The 21,746-nt window shown below is 42.3% G+C and overlaps 1 protein-coding gene across 5 annotated transcripts in view; it reads right to left on the reverse strand.

Annotated features, from left to right (window-relative positions):
* The window catches only part of LOC139424669 (testis-expressed protein 2-like), a 66,435-nt gene extending 45,565 nt beyond the window's left edge, over positions 1-20,870 (reverse strand). For 2 of the 5 annotated variants that reach the window (XR_011635966.1, XM_071176727.1), the window contains exons 1-2: positions 20,419-20,870; positions 19,574-19,658 (exon numbers count right to left, since the gene is read on the reverse strand). The gene's annotated coding sequence lies outside the window, so the exon portion shown is untranslated. Of the gene's footprint in view, positions 1-19,573; positions 19,814-20,418 lie in introns of those variants that run through there. The other 3 variants (XM_071176728.1, XM_071176729.1, XM_071176730.1) reach the window with 2 other exon arrangements.
* Between the last annotated feature and the right edge of the window lie 876 nt (positions 20,871-21,746).

Consider the following 21,746-nt stretch of genomic DNA (forward strand, 5'->3'; position numbering starts at 1 on the left):
GGGGGGGGGGGGTAGAATGTAGAATAAAAACATGTGGCGTAATAATCTTTCCAATTCTATTGAATTGGTGGGTGCGAGTCTGCCGGGTATGAAAATGCTTTTGTGCTAATGCCATTGACACAGAGCACAGGCAGGGGATAAGAAAGAGGGGATTACGGGAGAGAGGGGCGGCGGCTGAATAGGTGTAAACAGCACAGTATGCTGGAGCTTAGCTAACACTGACTGAGCTGATAGCAACGTGTGTGTGTGTGTGTGTGTGTGTGTGTGTGTGTGTGTGTGTGTGTGTGTGTGTGTGTGTGTGTGTGTGTGTGTGTTATTGAAGTATAAAAGGTGAGAACCTGGGAGGATGGGATTGGAGGTAGGGAAACGGAGAAAGAGAGACCATAGTGAAGGGTGTTGAAGAGAGAGAGAGAGAGAGAGAGAGAGGAGAGAAAGAAGAGGGGGAACAGACAGGTGAGGTAAAGGAAGAGAGAGATAGAGAGGGGCCAGTGAGTGTGCTTACACCTGACCCCTGTTTGGAGTCTGAACAATCTTAGTGTAGCAAGCCTCCCTCACCCAACAGACTTGGAGTTGCTGTGGTCAAAACCGGCGGGGCAAGGAGAAATGCCGGGCAGTGAAATGAGATCACGGCTATCAATTGTCTGGTCTTTTGCTCTAGTAAGTGAAGCATAGAAACCTTCTATGCTCTGGGTCGGAAGTTGGCACAGATCTAGGCAGCTTACGCTCCCCTTCACCCTACTCCCGTTAGTTACTATTAGACAACGACTTTAGCGCTAACGACATCCATTGCCTTACGTGAAGTGTTTGTGAGAGTACAACCTGTGTGCCAGGGTTACTATACTGAAAAAGTGAAGGACACTCCCAAATCCATTTCTCTGGATTGCACTCCTCTAAACGTGAAAGCCTCATTGACTCATGCTTGAGCACAACCAGCTATTAAACTAGGACTGGTGACAGCGTCAGCCTGTAAATACAGGGGACAGGACACAAGCCGCTCTACCACCCACATGCTACGAGGACATTGTTGTCTGACACTTTGAGAAAACTCGAGAACACCTGACAGTTCCCCACACACAAGCGCTGAAAGACCTGCCCTTGGCTGCCTGCGGTAGGCTGGCTGGTGTGTGTGTGTGTGTCTCCACAGAGAACACTAGATGAGAGGACCAGAGAGCTGGAGGCCTGACTGTTTGCATATGTTGTGTTAACCAGTAAGTGTGAACTAGTGTGCATGAATAAACATGTGAGTGATAATGTGTTGACACACAAGCCAGTTTAAAAACAGTGTGTGCGTGCGTTTTCTGATGCACAGGCCAGTGCTAACAGGCTGGGTAAAAATACCCCAGTCAATGAGACAGGGTCACCACAGGGCAGCCTGTCAATACAGTCAGAACTCAGTCATACACAAAATACCACTTCAAGAGTGTATGTGCACAGGCTAAAAACAGTATTTTGGGAATGGGTATGTAGTGGTATCGCGGTCTTGCAGGCAGTTTCTTCAACCCTCACTAACTGCCAATTCAAAGAGACTCTTGTAAACAAGGAGCCGACTGTGTTCCTGAGGCAACTTCCAGGGAAAAGCTGTGTCACTGCTGCTGGGGAGCAATGCTCGGGGCCAGGGCTTGATTGGAGAGTGTGCTCAGTTACCCAGAAGTCTATGTAAAAAATAAATGTGTAAAACGGACCTGAGGTTTAGAGAAGTTCTGTCTTGTTCTCTTTAAACAGGAAAGGTCCGGGTGAGGGCCTGATACTTCTCGCCCAGGCCCGATACTGTACCGAACGTGCACACTATATAGGACCTACCCACGGGTCTATACAAAATCCCAAAGGCATTAACAAACATGCTGCAGGCCTAACAGTAGCCTATCCATGTTTGAGCTGCTACTTACATAACAGTAGCCTATCCATGTTTGAGCTGCTACTTACACAACAGTAGCCTATCCATGTTTGAGCTGCTACTTACATAACAGTAGCCTATCCATGTTTGAGCTGCTACTTACATAACAGTAGCCTATCCATGTTTGAGCTGCTACTTACATAACAGTAGCCTATTTGTTTCCAAATGGCTACAGTGTTACACAGATAAAAAAGGTCCAATAGATTTCCAATACATCCCAAACAACATTTCTGATTGTGGTTCAGTTGTTATTTTCAGTGAGAAAGGAGCTGGCTGGCATGGCTCCAGTATGTGACGCCATGCCCAGTGCCCACTAAGACTTAGGGCACTTAGCCTAGTGCTAAGTGGATGCCAGATGTGAGAGAGTATGAGAAGCAAAAGAGAGAAAGTGCTCATGACAAGCCCATCAGCGAGCAAGAGACCGAGAGAGGCTGAGAGAGAGAGAACGCGAGAGATCTAACGTGTAAATAAGGCTGCATGGGATTTCACATATTGCAGCCTATGGCAAATGTCCTCTAATGACAGGAGCCGCTTGTGGATTTGACAGCTATAATGCAGTTCTTCCTAGACACCGCCAACACAACCGCTATGCCGATGTCGCCTAAAGCGGATCGGATGGAAGCCTAAATGTATTGAACTTATTCAAAAATTCATTGAATTTAAAATCACAAAACACGAACAAAATGCATTCTGAAACAGTACAGGAATGCCCGTCAGTGTGTGTTGTGTGTGTCTAGTCTACACTTTGTGTAGCCGTTAGCGATAAAGCTAATGATAAAAAATAAATAAAATAAAAATATTATTTGTACTGGTTTGTCTTTCACTTGTTTTCTTTGGTGCAAATTTTGATTTTCACTAAAAAAACTAAAACCATCTGCTGGTAGATGGAAAGGCTTCCCCAAAAACCTTCTACATGAAATTTTAACTACAGAGTAGCCTATGCCTACCTGGAAGAATTATATCACTTTCATAAATTTTTCCCAGACCTCAAAAGTGGTCTCCTGATGTGGTTTAAGTATTGTTTTGGACTAAAAACATAAAATGAGTGAAAAACTGAAACCTAAAAAAAGAAACAAAAAAAATGGAATCAGGACAAAAATAAAAATATATTATATAGGGCATTACATTTCTATAGCAGGCCAAGGGTAAAGGTTTCAAGATTTAAGTAATAAAGCCTACCAGACGGCCTAAATGCCTTTTAAGCTCGCTTCGAGGCAAGCAACACTGAAGCATGCGTGAGAGCACCAGCTGTTTTGGACGACAGTGTGATCACGCTCTCCGTAGCCAATGTGAGCAAGACCTTGACACAGGTCAACATTCATAAGGCAGCGGGCCTGACGGTTTACCAGGACGTGTACTCAAAGCATGAGCGGACCAACTGGAAAGTGTCTTCACTGACATTTTCAACCTCTCCCTGACCGAGTCTAATACCTACATGTTTCAAGCAGACTACCATAGTCCCTGTGCCCAAGAAAGTGAAAGTAACCTGCCTAAATGACTACCGTTCCGTAGCACTCACATCGGTAGCCATGAAGTGCTTTGAAAGGCATCAACATCCCAGAAAGCCTCGACCCACAGATGATGCAATCATAATCACACTCCACACTGCCCTTTCCCCCCTGGACAAAAGGAACACCTATATGAAAATGCTGTTCATTGACTACAGCTCAGCGTTCAACACCATTGTGCCCTCAAAGCTCATCACTAAGCTAAAGACTCTGGGACTAAACGCCTCCCTCTTCAACCTGGACTTACTGAAAGCCCACCCTCATGTGATAAGGGTAGGCAACAACATCTGTCACACTGATCCTCAGGGGTGCATGCTCAATCCCCTCCTGTACTCCCTGATCACCCACAACTGCGTGGCCAAGCACGACACCAACACAATCATTAAGTTTGCTGACGACAACGGTGGTAGGCCTGATCACCAACAATGATAAGACAACCTATAGGGAGGAGGTCAGAGACCTGGCCGTGTGGTGCCAGGACAACAACACCTCCCTCAACGTGATCAAGACAAAAAGACGCGGATTGTGAACTTCAGGAAAAGGAGGGCCGAACACGGCCCTTTCACATCAACAGGGCTGTAGTGGAGTGGGTCAAGAGCTTCAAGTTCCTTAGTGTCCAGATCACCAACAAACTATCATGATCCAAACACCAAGAAAGACGAAGTGGGCACGACAATGCCTTTTTCTCCCTCAGGAAACTGAGAAGATTTGGCATGGGTTGCCAGATCCTCAAAAAGTTCTACAGCTGCACCAACAAGAGCATCCTGACCGGTTGCATTACCACCTGGTATAGCAACTGCTCAGCATCTGACCGCAAGGCGCTACAGAGGGTAGCGAGTACAACCCAGTAGATCACTGGGGCCAAGCTTCCTGCCATCCAGGACCTATATACACAAAGTGGTGTCAGAGGAAGGCCCAAAAAATTATCAAAGACTCCAGTCACCAAAGTCAGACTGTTCTCTCTGCTCCCGCATGGCAAGCGGTACCAGAACACCAGGTCTAGGTCCCAAGCCATAAGACTGCTGAACAATTAATCAAATGGCTACACGGATTACTTACATTGACACCCCCCCCCCCCCCCCCTTTGCTTTTACACTGCTGCTACTCGCTGTTTATCATCATCTATGCAGTCACTTCCCCCCTACCTACCTGTACAAATTACCTCGAATAACCTGTATTCCCGCACATTGACTCGGTAGCCCCTGTATATAGCCTTGTTATTATATTGTGTTACTTTTTATATTTCATTTTTTACTTTAGATTATTTAGTAAATATTTTCTTAACTCTGTTTCTTGAACTGCATTGTTGGTTAATGGCTCGTAAGTAAGCATTTGACAGTAAGGTCTACTACACCTGTTGTTTTTGACGCATGTTACAAATAACATTTCATTTGATTCCCCTTTTCAAAAGAACAATACAATTTCGCAGAAACGGGCACTCGCCCACACACACAGTGTGTATTTTCTCCCTCTGAAAGCTGCCCAGTGTTGATGGCAGATTTAATCGTTCAGACCAAAGGGCAAATTAAACTTCACACCTCAGACAATAACTGCTAGAGTTACCAGTCAGCACAATGTGTTAATGGAAGAGGGTTTAGTAAAAATGTTCTTAATCCCATTTCCTTAAAACTGCATTGTTAGTTAAGGGCTTGTAAGCATTTCACAGTACAGTACACCTGCTGTATTCGGCGCATGTGACAAATAAAAATTTATTTGATTAAATGAAAAGAGAATAATGACAAATCAGGGTTCCCATTCTAAGTCACTTCCAGAATTCCATGGCCCCAGCGGAGGGGAAAGGATTTAACATGCACACTTTAGGCTGAATCAATGTGAGCTATATCGGTTCATTGACCCCTCATGACGTCCATTATGAATAATGCACTCCTCACTTAACCACCACTCAACTTCCTAAACAGGCCCTCATTATCTTTGAATGAGCTACACGGCCTTGACAGCGACATATTTGCTACGCTGCCCGCCACACAGTGATCTGGTTCCACTGCTCTGGTTACATGACCGACGCAGCTAGACAATCTTGGCTGTTGCCACAGTCAGCCATTACGGCTACAGGTAGGCTGCAATGTTAGTTTTTTTTCTCCCCTTATGGCTGAGCCAACACCCAGAGCCTTTTGGGTCTGCTACTGACTACCAAGTTGAACCAAGGGTTCAAGTGTTCACGCTGTCACTCACAGCTGAGCTCGTTTGAACTTAAGCTATAATTACAGACATAACAATTGCAGTTCTCGTTTGAGGGGGCATGATCTACATAGGCTAATTATTGTGATTTGGGAGCTTAGTTACGACTTAGAAACTTGGAGCAGTTTTAATTGCTTTACCAGGGTGGGAACTATGCACTGGAAAGTGGTACTGTAAAACAGTTTACGGGTACAACGTTTTTCTGACACTATTGACGAAGGCAATAAATTAAAAAGGTGGACATGTTTCAAATCCAACAACTTAAGAACCAAGTGGAACAATATGAACTTCATCAGACATCCGTATAAAACTGACTGGATTTACGCGTTTGGCCCGGTAAAACAATGTATTTTGCAACTCTTGGACGAATCACTCCCCGAGTGTTTATAAATAGACATTTTGATGCGTCTGTTATTCAGATGCTAACTGAAACCGATTCCAAAACAACTTCATTCTGATGAGGTGGAGGTGGAAAACTCAGATCGGTGTCTAATTGGCTGTGGACACAGATGCCAGACGTTACACCAGGAGTTACATAAGAAAGCCTACTCAAGTGAATCATATTCAACTAGTCTACTTCAAGCAAACCTAGGAGTTTTCTAGCGTGTGTAAAGAATCCTGAGTTCAATGTGTAGCTCCGGCAGCAGCCTGCCTGTCTATGCTTCGCGGGCATCCATCTCAAATCAAAACAAAAAATGTATTGGTTGTGTAAACAGTTTAGCAGATGTTATAGCGGGTGCAGCAAAATGCTTGTTACTAGCTCCGAGCAGTGCAGTAAAATGTCCAAGTACACAAAAAAAAAACATTTGTATTACTGTAACAGTAATTGAAAACGCAATCTAGACGTACATATACGTACATATACATATACACGATGAATTTAGACAAGATATGCATGAGGAATTATGCTCTAACTGTCTTGAAGGAGTTGCCATATATGCTGAGCGCTTGTTGGCTGCTTTTCCTTCATTCTGCAGTCCAACTCATCCCAAACCATCTCAATTGGGTAGTTGTCGGTTGTTTTGTGGAGGCCAGGTCATCTGATGCTGCACTCACTCTCCTTCTTAGTCACATAGCCCTTACACAGCCTGGAGGTGTGTTTTGGATCATTGTCCTGTTGAAAAATAGTATAGTGCCGCTAAGCCCAAACCAGATGGGATGGCGTATCACTGCAGAATGCTGTGGTAGCCATGCTGGTTAAGTGTGCCTCGAATTCTAAATAAATCACTGAGTGTCACCAACAAAGCACCCCCACACATCCTCCTCCATGCTTCACGGTGGGAACCACACATGCAGAGATCATCCGTTCACCTACAATCCATCTCACAAAGACACGGCAGTTGGAACCAAAAATCTAAAATTTGGACTCATCAGACCAAAGGAAAGATTTCCACCGGTCTAATATCCATTCCTTGTGTTTCTTGGCCCAAGCAAGTCTCTTCTTATTGGTGTCTTTTAGTAGTGGTTCCTTTGCAGCAATTCCACCAGGAAGGCCTGATTCACACAGTCTCCTCTAAACAGTTGATGTTGAGATATGTCTATTACTTGAATTTTGAAGCATTTATTTGGGCTGCAATCTGAGGTGCAGTTAACTGTAATGAACGTATCCTCTGCAGCAGAGGTAACTCTGGGTCTTCCTTTCCTGTGGCGGTCCTCATGAGAGCCAGTTTCATCATAGGACTTGATGGTTTGTGCGACTGCACTTGAAGAAACGTTCAAAGTTCTTGACATTTTTTCAGATTGACTGACCTTCAGGTCTTAAAGTAACGGACTGTCGTTCCTCTGTGCTTATTCGAGCTGTTCTTGCCATAATATAGACTTGGTCTTTCACCAAATAGGGCTATCTTCTGTATACCATCCCTACCTTGCGACAACACACCTGATTGGCTCAAACGCAATAAGGAAAGGAATTCCACTTTTAACAAGGCACACCTGTTAATTGAAATGCATTCCAGGTGACTACCTCATAAATCCGATTGAGAGAAGGCCTAGAGTGTGCAAAGCTGTCATCAGTGTTTAACACTTTTGTGGTTACTACATCATTCCATGTGTTATTTCATAGTTTGTGTCTTCACTATTATTCAGCAATGTAAAGTAAAACCCTGGAATGAGTATGTGTGTCCAAACTTTTGACTGGTACTGTATATGTATGTGAATGGTATATATAGACAGTATCAGGGCTCTAAAGTGCGACCATTTGCACTCACATCTGCACCTAAATACCTGGAATTTGAATGTAGGTGATAATTGTTGAAAAGATGAATACACTGTACCCCAGCCCCTACCGTGGAGAATACACGGAGCGCAGATTCGTGACCGTCATGCTTGTACCATGATTACAAAGAAAATGGCTTGTTAGTGCAAATATTTTTTGTGTACTACTACATTTTTCAACTTAGGGGCACACGTGATCCTTGTAAAAAATAAATAATAAGAGAGTAGAGCCTTCAAGTATGGACATTATGTGAATAGAAAATGTGTACAACAGTAGTTATATAGGATGAGTCTTGACTAGAATACGCTAAATACATATGAAGTGGGTAAAACAGGATGTAAACATTATTAAAGTGACCAGTGTTCAATGACTCTGTACATCGGGCAGCTGTCTCTAAGGTGCAGGGTAAAGTACTGGGTAGTAGCCGGCTAGTGACAGAGTCTAAGGTTCAGAGAAGGGTACTGGGCGGAGGACGGCTGGTGTTGACGGTTTAATTCTGATGGCCTGGGAGAGAGAAGCTGTTTATCAGCCTCTCGGTCCCAGCTTTAATGTACCTGTACTGTCTCACCCTTCTAGATGGTAGCGGAGTGAACAGGCCATGGCTCGGGAGGCTGAGGTCCTTGATGATCTTCTTGGCCTTTCTGTCCAGCCGTCTACTGCTGCAGTGTTCACCAACACTGGCTCTAATGCTTCCAACTTGGTCTCCCCCTTGGCTAACGGACACACTCATTCATCCAGACACACAAGGACACGCACGCACAGTGGTACACAGTTGCACACAACTGAAAGTGTGCAAAGAAGGACACACACCTAAGAAAGTGAACTGGGTTCTGCAGATGTTTTTTTCTCCTTGGCAGACAACGCATCCCGGATATCTGCCTGGCTGCCTTATCTGTCTCAAGTAATTGGGTTTTCCTGCCACTTCGACAACGGCAAACTTCCAAGGCAACCGTACGCTACAGCACACAACAGTGCTGAAGAAGAACTGATACCTAGCTAGACAGACTGTAGAAAATGAGGAACAATCAATAGTTTGTGATACTGCACTGCTAATAATGCTGTATGTAGAAGAAAACAAAAGGGGTGAGACATTGCTAAGCTGACTTAACGATAAACTCCGGTACTTTGATCGATAGCGAAATTGACTAATGTGGTCAAAAGGGCTGAGCTGCCAAGAAATATCCATCCGACTAATCACTTACGTCGCGGCCTCATGTACTGGAGGATCTGGAAAGGCTGGAATGCCACAGTTCGGGTCCAAAATGACAGTCTGTCTGTCTTCAGCTTTCTGATATGAGACATCTCTATTTCGGTCTGCTTTCGGCTCGAAACCAGAACTCAAGCCCTGACGCAACTAATCACAGTTTGCCTCGCCATATTGGGTTTTAAAAGCAATAGACATTGGCTTGGAAAGAATACATTTCCACTCTGTATTTATTTCCCTCCCACCCTCCTTGTATCAGCCCTGTTTCTCCTGGTAAACAAGTCATTGTATCCTGGAGATAGGGATGATGGACGTCCCCGTTACTAGGTACAGAGACTATGCCTGGCCCATCTCGGTTATCGTTCATAGCTGACATGTTTCTATGAATGGGCATTACTTCTGAGGAATATCAGAGGCTATTGACCCTGTCTGCACAAACAACTGTCTTCAGACACCTGGGGAAAAGACAAGAGCGCTCTCAGGAGTACGAGGAATCACTGAGCAACGAAGACAAAATTAATAGCTGCAATATTGAAAAAATGTGGCCAAATGCAATCTCCATTCTGTTAACAGAATGGACAATGTGATCAGAAGTCTTAGCCGGGTGTCTTCAGTTGCTGTCCAGTAGACCAATCAAAATATTTAAAATGTGTATGTTTCCGTATATAGACATGTTTCAACCAAAGCAACTATATCCACTGAGCTCGTCTGATGCTTTAAGCGCATGGTTAGATTAAAAAAAATTAAGGACACACAGATGACTAAAGGTAGTCCGACCGCAGTTGATTTGATTGTGCCATGTCAGGCTCAGACTTTCTGTAAAATATATAAAATGACAGCAAGTGACTGACTAGCACCCATTGTCGCTCTCTGCTCCCTGCTGCAGTGTCCACCACAGAACATCAGTGTTTATCGCGCTGTCGTGTTGCTGAAGCTGCAACATAGTTACAGCCATTTCTGACTGTTACGGAAATCCCTAATTTGTTTAGGAAAAACATTCCCTATTCACTCAACCCTTGCCCTCTTCAGGGCCTGACCTATTGCGTATCACAATCACATTAATAAATTGGTTATAACAAACAGTGGGCTCTTATATGAGTGTGTGCCTTTCCAAATTGTGTCCAATCAATTGAATTTACCACAGGTGGACTCCAATCAAGTTGTAGAAACATCAATAATGGTCAATGGAAACAGGATGCACCTGAGCTCAATTTCACATCTCATAGAAAAGGGTCTGAATACTTACGTAAAATGTGATCCGTTTTCTTATATCTAAAAACCTGTTTTTTCTTTGTCATTATGGGGTATTATGTAGATTGATGAGGGGGAAAAACGAATTGAATCCATTTTAGAATAAGGCTGTAATGTAACAAAATTTGAAAAAGTCAAGGGGTCTGAATACTTTCCAGGCCTAAGTAAGTTACGGCTCAATGGTGGTTATACAATGCTGCTATACTAATGACATTAGCCTACTTATTATAATGATGATCATAATAGTAATAATACCAATACGAAGGAGATCAAGAAAAAAAGAGGGCTATTATTATTATTATTATTATTATTATAATAATAAATTGTATTTTTCTGACCATTTGGAACAGTATACACACTAAATAAACTATAACACCAGAGTGGCTGTTTTAGAAAACAAGAGTCTCCCAGGGACTTGCTTCCATTTAGCCACAAGAGCATTAGTGAGATCAGGTACTGATGTTGGGCGAATAGGCATGGCTCGCAGTCAGCATTACAATTAATCCTAAAGGTGTTCAATGGAGTCGAGGTCAGGGCTCTGTGCAGGCCAGTCGAGTTCTTCCACACCGATCTTGACAAACCATTTCTGTATAGACCTCGCTTTGTGCACGGGGGCATTGTCATGCTGCAACAGAACAGGGCCTTCCGCAAACTTTTGCCACAAAGTTGGAAGCATAGAATCATGTAGAATGTCATTGTTTGCTGTAGCGTTAAGATTCCCCTTCACTGGAACTAAGGGGCCAGCCCGAACCATGAAAAACAGCCCCATACCATTATTGCTTTTCCACCAAACTTTACAGTTGCCACTATGCATTGGGAAGGTAGCGTTCTCCAACCATCTGGCAAACCCAGATTCACCGTCAGACTGGTGAAGCGTGATTCATCACTCCAGTGAACACGTTTTCACTGCTCCAGAGTCCAATGACGGTGAGCTTTACACCACTTCAGCCGACGCTTGGCATTGCGCATAGCGAACTTAGGCTTGTTCTTAGGCTGTTCAGCAATGAAAACCAATTTCATGAAGCTTCCGACGAACAGTTCTTGTGCTGACGTTGCTTTCAGAGGCAGTTTGGAATTCAGTAGTGAGTGTTGTAACCGAGGACAGACGATTTTTACGCACTATACAAGCTTGTGTGGCCTACCACTTCGCAGTTGAGCCGTTGTTGCTCCTAGACGTTTCCACTTCACAATAATAACACTTACAGTTGACCGGGGCCGCTCTAGCAGGGCTGACGGATTTGACGAACTGACTTGTTTGAAAAGATTGCATGGCTGTGTGCTAGATTTTATACACCTGTCAGCAAAGGTTTTGGCTGAAATAGCCAAATCCACTCATTTGAAGGGGTGTCCACATACCTTTGTATATATAGTGTATATGGATGATTAATAAAGCCAGGCACATTTAACAGTTAGGTTGTTGATAATAGACCTAATTAAGTTGGGGTTTCATCTCCCCTCACTTTTCTTAGACAATCAAGGCAAGGGCTGTTTTCTTGTCTCCTAACTCTGCTGCTGCCTCCACCACATTGTTCTAAACACCAATATGCTGGCTAACTTTCCTATGATGCACATAGCAACATGGTCTAGGAAAAGGCGTCAATTCAACAGGTCACTGATGTTTCAGAACAGCGTCCGCAATCCAACACGGGAGAAAGCGCATTTGTTATAAAGTAATATAATTTTTATTAGCGTTGCACCATTGTTCTTATGTAATAGAATCGTATACAATTTCAGTAATGCAGGTCTTAGAGTGATGGACTGTACTGTGCTATACCCACGGCCTCCACAATGGATTAGTCCACTCAGAAAGGTGTCCTGTACACCATTATTTTTACTATTGCTCGACTAAAGAAATCTGTCGACCAACAGCCTATTGACCAGTCGACTAATTGGGGTCAGCCATACTGTCCAGACAGAGTCATCTTAGCAGATGTCCACTGACACCCCAGTGAGACATTCTTGACCCACCACATCCACTGTCCGTCCATCCGTCCATCCATCAGTACACACTGATCTTTGTATAGGGACTCCTCCAGAGGCTATTGGTGCCCCGTGTGAGGCATGTGGGAAAAGTGGGCCTAATTGAGCAACTATTCACCGCCTCTCAATCAATGAATATGACTATAAATCCCTGTTGTTCACCAGACGCTGCCTGAGTTTGAAAGAGAATTATCAACATTTCTGTAAATGTGCTAGTCCGTGTCTGTCATTTTTAGGACCGTGTCTGTCAATTTTCTCCCAAATAAAAAAATTCTGAATTCTGTGTTCTCATCAGAAAGTGTGTCTAATAATGTGATTGAATAAAAGTCAAAAAATTAATAAGATATAATAATACATTTGTAATGATGCGACATTGCACTATTTCTTATCAAGGCAAGTGCTTCAATACAGAGTTCTAATAAGCGTTTCATAATAAATGAAAAAAGTAATGCAAGAATCTAGATAACAATGCAGCAACCTTCTAGGTTTCCAGCTGGCTGAGGATGTTTGTGACTGCCTGGGATGATGCCTTTTCTGCAACAAAAACTCTGTACAGATGAACATGGTACTTTCACGTTCTCAAAACAGCTATTCTATCTGGAGCTCACTGCTTCAGGAGGAGCCTTGGCCTGCACAAACTCCTTCATAATGAGGAAGCTCGCCCATCTTCTCTTTCCGGCAGGCTTCTTGAAGACAGCTTGGGAAAACGTTGAGTAGTTGCATCTTTCCATGAAAATGACATCTACCAGAAAGCACTGGTTTTCAACACCTGCAATGAAAGATAAGGAAAAACTTGAATTATGTTTTAACCTAAAATAATATTGTGACAAAATAAGTGTTATTTAAATTTCAAGTGTAAACACAATATAGAAACAGCGATAGTTAGCTAGATGGAGAGGCAGACAGCTGCTGACATTATGCATCGCTATATTTCACCATGATAGCTCGTCATTTGGAATATCACAATTTGCATGCGTACAATTCACATTGCAGAACGTAAAATGTAGGCTATTGCAACGGTATATTAATAGGATGTTAAGTTAACTCACCAATGACAATGTTTAGAACGCTGCAATCCCTTGCATTGGTTGTCTTGTCAACAACCAGCGCAATTTTCTTCCCACGTATCTTCTGTAGAATGGCAATGTTGGTCAATCACAGGGTAGGGTGCGTTTGACGGAGGCTGCTCTCATTTTCGGGCAACGCTCCTCCCCGTTTGCAATGCTTCACTAGAAACGGTCGTAGCTTTCTTCGGTTTTCTAAGGGGATGTCAGACTCGGCGCACAGCCACAAAGTCCTGAATAAATTCTCGTCTTGAATCTGTTGATGACCTTGCACTAGTAATGGTCATTTGAAGAGGCATGCTCTGGCTAACACAGTGCTTTTCCTTGTTCTTCACATGGGCTTCAGACAAAGTAGTCATCACACGTATTTTTACAGGTCCAATCAATAGTATGTTGATGTCAAATTTGTATGTTTTTTTGATGACTTGACCCTCAGACGGCCTCGTCGACATGTTTCTCAAAGTGACAGCCAAGTTGTGAGGTGACGTAAGGGTATCACGCACGACGACCCCCCTCTCAAAACACCACAATATGAAAACGGAATTATTTCTCTAGGCCTACTCGTCTGTAATTTTACAATTATGAAATAATTTAGGTTACTACAATAATTAGGCCTAATGCTGATTTTTTTTTTTTAAATCGATTTCAGCCAAATTATGGAAAATTCTGCAATATTCCACATTTTACAGTTGATTCCATTTTTATTACCAAATTCCGCGATTCCGTCCGTGTTATCTGCATCGCCGAAATCATAAGACCCTACATTTTCATCTGGGTAAGCTCACTGTCTCCCGGGAAGAATGTCAGTCTTGCCAAGAGGAGAATAATGGTGATAAAAACGGCCAACAACTAGCATAAAAAATGTTTCTGCCTACATTTCTCATACAGGGCTCTGCATAGAGCACATTCCACAGAGCACATTCCAGATTCACAAATCACAACGATGAGTCATTGTGAAACATCGACAAGTATTTTTCCTCATAAGAGACAAACTGATTGATTTACATAATTGTTTTGGGTTGCACTGCAGATGAAGGTTCAGTTAACCTAAGTGCCTAATGCATCAACTGTTGTCTGTCTGATCTGATAAGAGAGTGCATTTTGAGGATACTAGGGCAATGGGAAACAAGGCCAAAATAAAAGCCTGTTTATTGAACTATTGTGCCCTCCTGCCTTAATCCCAGTCAAACCTGTTCAGATCAAAACCAACAACAATGCCATTCCAAGGAGTTAAACATCACCAGCTTTGATCTGTACTTGCATAGACATGTTTGGGTTGATAGAAAGAGCCTGTTGGACTTGATCAACTGTGGAAGGGCAATGTGGTGAGTTTCCACAATTGCTCAGCTTTCTGACACCTGTTACGGCCTCTGAATGGCTAACCTGTGACATGGGCCATGATGCAACAACACACAACCCTACAGTTGAGTCAACAACTCAGTGCTCTGCTCTATAAAGAGTAGGTTGCAAAGGGTCGGAAACATTCCGGTAAAGTTCCGGAATTTTATACGGAAATTTTCCATGGGAAGTTAAGGGAATTTTGCTTAAATTCATTAAACAAAAGTTTGCTTATAACAGTAAACATTTTTTTTGTGGGATACACATAAGGCAATTCTGGTTCTTGCGGCATATTTTGGTTAAACTATCTCCAATTCAATGGAATTGCAACCCTCTGCATACACAGTGCATTCTTCCATCACAGCTGATTCTCAAGATCTTGCACACTAATGAGATGCTATTGAGCCCACATTACTACACTGTCTGAGCCAAGGACTACATGCTTTCTGGTAAGTTTTGATTACAATACTGGGTGGTGTAAATATATTTTATATGACATACATGATTTTTTTGTTAACTAGTAAATAGTAGCCTACAGCAAACTGTGTTTAAATAATTTCTAACTTGTTAACAATTTCTGCTACCATGTGGGTTTTAGCTTGCTTGAGCCTGCTAACTGAGTGTAAATTCACATTTCCATCCCTGTTCACCAGTTTCCATAACATTCACCTATTTAATTTTAAAACATGTATCTTACAAATTAATTGTTTAATCTAACTGCTTAACTATTTATCTGTACATGGAATTGTATTTGGGTTTTGATTTACTCATTTTCTAATCTTAACTGGAAAGTTCCATGGGCACTATCTGATGTGTGGAGACATTTCACTGCAGCTAATGTAGAAGGAAAAGCTGTGTACATTTGCAAATACTGTGCCAATTCATATGTGAAGAATGCAACAAATATGCAGAATAATCTGGCCAAGTGCATAAAGTTCCCTCAGCTCTCACAACATGCAACCTCTGAGAAAAGTCCCTCTACTACAGACACTTTACCGATAGCAACAGCTCATGATCTTTTTTGACCCAATGGAAGAACGTATTCAGAGAAATGCTGATGAATGTCTTGCTCGAACTGTGTATGCAACTGGTTCACCTGTGATGCTCACAGACAATGTGTATTGGAAGAGATTTCTGAATGTTCTACACTGCTCCAACCAGACATGCTTTATTTACTTATTTGCTGGATGCAGTTCAATGGAGTTCAAGTGAAGGTCAAGCAAATCATAAGAGAAAGCAGACTGTATTATAATCATCTCTGATGGGTGGTAGAATGTTCGTGGGCAATGAATAATTAACTACATCACCAGCCCTTGACCAGTATTCTACAAGAGCACAGACACAAGGGACAACAGACACACCGGTCTCTACATTGCAGATGAGCTGAAGGCAGTCATCAATGACCTTGGACCACAGACGGCTTTTACACTGGTGACAGACAATGCTGCAAACATGAAGGCTGCTTGGTCTGAAGTGGAGGAGTCCTACACTCACATCACACCCATTGGCTATGCTGCTCATGCATTGAATCTGCTCCTCAAGGACATTTTGGCACTGAAAACAATGGATACACTCTACATGAGAGCCAAGGAAATGGTTAGGTATGTGAAGAGTCATCAAGTTATAGCAGCCATCTACCTCACCAAGCAAAGTGAGAAGAATAAGAGCACCACATTGAAGCTGCCCAGCAACACCTGTTGGGGTGGTGTTGTCATCATGTTTAACAGTCTCCTGGAAAAGAAGGAGTCTCTCCAAGAAATGCCCATAACACAGTCTGCCGATATGGACAGCCCCATCAAGAGGATCCTCCTGGATGATGTATTTTGGGAGAGAGTGGTAAGCAACCTGAAACTTATAGCAGTAGCCATTGCACGGATTGATGGAGACAATGCCATCCTGTCTGATTTTCAGTCTCAAAGAGAATAAATCTGTACTGCCCTGCCCACTTCACTGTTTCTCCAAGCTGAGGAAACTGCCGTTCTGAAATACATCAAAGTGTGAAGACATCTGCCTGAAGCCCATACATGCCGCAGCATACAAGTTGGACCCCAAGTATGCTGGCAAGAGCATCCTGTCTGGTGCAGAGATCAACAAGGTCTATAGTGTCATCACTACCGTGTCTCACCACCTTGGCCTGGATCAGGGCAAGGTTCTTGGCAGTCTGGGGAAGTACACTTCCAAGCAAGGGCTTTGGGATGGAGATGCAATATGGCAGTCATGCCAACATATCTCATCAGCCACCTGGTGGGAGGGACTTGGTAGATCTGAGGCTCTTTCCCCTGTTGCCTCCATCATCCTCCAAATCCCACCAACATCAGCCGCCTCAGAGGGCAACTGGTCCTTGTTTTGGAACACATGCACCAAAGCACACAACAGGCTGACCAATACAAGGGTTGAAAAATTGGTGGCCATCCGGGAAAATGTTTGGCTTTTTGAGCCTGACAACGAGCCATCCTCAAGGTTGGAAAGTGACAGTGAAGATGAGGCCTCAGTCTGATGTTCAAGAGATGGACATTGAGGAGGTCCAGGGAGAAGACATGGAAGCCTTAGAGGAAAACAACCAAAGCTTTAGTTTCTAGACTATCATTTTACAGATGTATGTTGAAAACGTTTTTGGGAGATGGGTTGGAAAATTGGGGATCATTCAATATTCCCTTTCTTTTGTTGTACAGTGAAATCATTGCATGTGAAGAGTCAACTCATTTAATTAAAGTTAAATTCTTAACTAAATCGTTTTCACATTTTTATTATTGGAAGGATTTAATCATTTGCAATCATGTCTACTTATGATAAGGTAAAAGGTTTATGTTTGTCTCCATAAGATATAGTAAATACATCCAATGCAAAAAACATTACATTTAAATGGTATTCATATTAATTTGCATATATTTCCATTAATTCCCATGGAAAGTTTCCACCTCTGAATATCCCCCAAAATGTGCAACCCTAATAAAGAGCCATTACAAAATGGTATGAATGGTAATTTGGTGACTGATGAAGGATCAGAAATGAGCTTGAGTATAAAAAAAATAGACCAACATCGTGGAAATATTTAGGTGAGCAGGTGGCCAAGTAGTGAGTCAGGGGCAAAGCCATGAACAGGTGCCGAGTCAACAGGGTGTAATCCGTAGGCCCCGCATAAAACTGTGATAAACAGCACATTTTCCCAGTCTCACGACACGCACAATAACACACTGCAGTGTGGTATTACCAGCATTCTACAGGGAGGCCTCTGCACTGTGAAGAAAACAGCCTACACACACCTGTTCTATGACATTGCAAAACAGGATAGATGGAGATCCGTCATCAGTCGCCAAAGTTAAACAACAAGCATGGGATGTTCAGCTTGAAAAAAAAGAAAAAGACACAACATTTCAGCCTGTTCTCAAATCAGTTAGCTTTCTGCTAACTTGTTATGTAGGGGGTCACTATCTGGCCTAAAATTAACGTGAGACCTAAGACCTCGACCTCACGACCACATGTGCCAATGTGGTCAAAGTGAACAGTCGCCACGACTACCAGTGGGAAAACAAAACATTTGTTTTGCGGCAGCTTTTGCCTGACAGGAACAGAAGGCTTGCTTTGATTTTCCTTTCTACTGTATACCAGACATCCATTTCACTATGCCTCCGGTGTTTTGCTGAGGATAGACAAGCGTAACTTCTCTTTCTGATGGACCTGCTACAGAAATTAGGCTAAGCTTAGTGAGTCTTAAACAGGTGCGCCGGCACTCTATCCATTCTCTCGCTTTCACACGTTATAACTCGACACACAATTCCAGAGGATTTCACACTACTCAAGGCCATGTCTATTGTGTGGATGGTGTTTTTGGATGTGGGGAAAGTGCTTTTGACTAAAACACTGAGCAATTATATTAATAGCCTTAGTGTTAGGCTAGGTGATGTGTGTTGCGAGAGTGACATAAAAGATGTAGAGATGGAATTAGTAGAATTTGATTTCAGAATTTGCCTAACGGTAGCTTGCCTAGAACACACAATATTGTATTGAGTACACATGAGGCCCCTTGAAATGACTCATGCTAGAGGGCAGTGTAAAAAGGGTGCAAACAACAGTGGATCATTAACCAATGACACTGTAACCAAACCGTTACCATGGTGAAATACCATTTTGAGAGGTTTCGCACACACTATCAGGACATCGCATAATGATCAATAGCACAAACATATGATCAATAGCACAAACAGATAAGCCCTTACACATGGGCCTATGGGAAACTCCATGGAAAACAAATACACATTGTATATGCGAAATAGAAAGGCCAAGCCTAGGCCTACAACAAGTGCAAAAGGTTGCTAAACCAAAACTGTTGAGTCTTTCTTGAGATACATTTGTTTAAGGAAAATATTTTATCACAGTGCTGAATGGCAGCCACAGAGAGCCATTTACTTTTCACTAGGCCAATTAGTCAAATCCATTTCAAAGTACCTGACAAATACCTCAGGTCTGCTCAAAAAGACTAACAGCAGAGGGCATTCTGCCCTCGTCTCAGCAGCAGTGAACGTCAGTGACAACGTTTATTTCCTTGTATTTGTTTTGGGCTGAAAAGAGACATACTTATCTGTGGAGGCTGCTGAGGGGAGGACGGCTCATAATAATGGCTGGAAAGGAGCGAATGGAATGGCATCAAAACACATATTTGATACCATTGCACTCATTCTGCTCCAGGCATTACTACGAGCCCTGTCTGTCTTTTTATGGTTCGCCTAGAACCTGTCCTTGGCTGCTGCTGCAATCTCAATATTTTCCAATAGAATAAAGGCTGTGTGATACAGAAATCAGTGTCTCTCTTTCTCATGATCTTTTATTTTCTCTCCTCCCCCAGACCCCCCCTCTCTCAAAGGTCAGTTGTGTCAGAGAATGGATCAATGATCAGGTCAAATTTACTGGCAAGGTACTTACCTCGTATCCTCAGTGCCATTCAATCCAGCATCGCCTCAGCGTCTGCATTCATGTCGAGTCTCACATGTCCATAGTGTTCAATGATCTGCCAAAGAGAACAAAATAAACAATGGTCATACAGATTTTTGCACATCAAACATGTGCAATCGCACAACACACACACTAACTTAACGTCACATTGGACTTGCTGTGTAACTAAGCAGTTTTCATCATGTTGTCATCACTCAAACATTTGCTCAGGTGAGAAATGTTTCCAAAGATGTATTCCAATTTACCCAGTCTGCATTTGAGATAAATGTTAGCCATAACAGTATAACTAACTACTGTACGTATGCAATGACTAACGTTACCCATCTGGCTTTGTAGTTGCTTCAAAGAACAGTTTAAAACATATGAAAGCAACTTCCTGCTTATGTTATGAACTATAAGGAAACGCGGGCAATGTTGTATCGATCAGTAAGTTTATGTTGCATAATAAACTATGCATACACTGCTAGCTTTGCCAGCTAACAGTGACTCGCTAGCGTTTAGCTACGGGTAAACCAAAGCCCTAGCAAACTCCCTAGTTTAGTTTGGGATGCATCTACACCTAATGACTAGCTAACTTAGCTAGTTGCTAGCTAGCTAACGTTAATTGTCTCAAAACAACTCTCGCTTTTACATTTCAACATTCACTCTTGTGAAACCCCTGCCCCTGCTTGACGAAATAACAACGAAGTCGTTTGTGGAAAAACAAATCTCTGTAAACCGCTGGCTACGTGAAATTTCTCGACGACGAAGCCAAAGGTGTCAAAACTGAAACTCCGATAAAGAGGTGTGTTTTGCCTAAACAAGCGCGACCTTACCGTGTCCGGAGTTCATCATCTTTCGAGCAAGAAGGATTACAAAATTACACTGAATGGATATGAACAGTTTTACAGGACAGTGACAAAACGTTGTATTGTTATCACTTCCAAGTACTGCGTCGTTGTCTGAGCCTCATTTCATGCCCAGCCTGTTGACAGCTGACTGCTGAAAGCACAGAGTTCCTGAGTGAAAAAAACAACAACATTAACGTCTTCCAAGGCTAGAGTAATCAAAGTAGATAAGTAGGATCATCAACCCGAACCCGTTCGGGGATTGATTATACAGAAGTTTTTCGGATGGTTTTAATTTTTTTTTAATTTTAGAACTATAAAATGGACTTGAAATACATGTCACAGATAAAAAGGTTCCCGAAAAATGTTCAATGAAAATGACATAGGCCTTTATAGGTTAGAACTGGAGCGCAGTTGGAGCACACAGATACACTTTGTAACTTTGGTCTCTGGGTCTTTCCACTGTGGGTTGTCTCATAATACTACAAAAATAAGCAATAATTGTTCTTGACTATCTAGCCATCATATACACTAACACGCACACTAAATGCACAGCATTCACTTGAAATGATGCACCATTGAGGTTCTTGATTTCAAAGAGTAGATTAGTATTTGTGTCATTGAATCAATTGGAAAAATAAACATAACTTTTGTGGGAATTGCTTGTTCTTATGTAATATAATGGAATTCTATCCTTTTTTAAAATGTAAACCTGCTGATGGTCCTGACGTTGATGCGGTATTGAGTACTATCAAGATCATGATGTAATTTAATCAAAGTTGGATTTTTTTCACCTCCACATTTTATGACTTTCACATAGTTTAAGATTGACCTTGGTTGAGAAAAGTGCAATTAGTTTGAAGTTAAATTATTTGAATTAAAGGCTTGTATGGTAATGAAAGCATCGCCATCTAGTGTTAATGACTTATAACTGTTGCTACTCCCCCAACACATTTGTGACATGTTTGTGTCCACTACAGAAACTAATCTCTGGACGAGTCCACTCATCTCTGGAATCTAGCTACATTACATTTAATGCACATGTTTACTTTATACAAATTACCTTTAGACTATGTTTAGATTCGTCACAGACTCTATTCAAACTCGTATAGAATACTAGGCAATACCAAAAATAAACCAAGAGTGTTGAGAAACAACTGCACCATACATTGCTTGTTCAAGATGTCTTATCAATTCAATCACTTCCTTCCTAACTCTGTATCTTTCATCTCTCAAAGACAGAACCATAAGCAAGACAAGTTACAAACTCAAAGTATTCTAAATGAAATCACTAAGCCCCTTGCATGAAGACAAGA

This window comes from Oncorhynchus clarkii, chromosome 13 (genome assembly GCF_045791955.1).
Source record: "Oncorhynchus clarkii lewisi isolate Uvic-CL-2024 chromosome 13, UVic_Ocla_1.0, whole genome shotgun sequence".
Classification (NCBI taxonomy): Eukaryota; Metazoa; Chordata; class Actinopteri; order Salmoniformes; family Salmonidae; genus Oncorhynchus; species Oncorhynchus clarkii.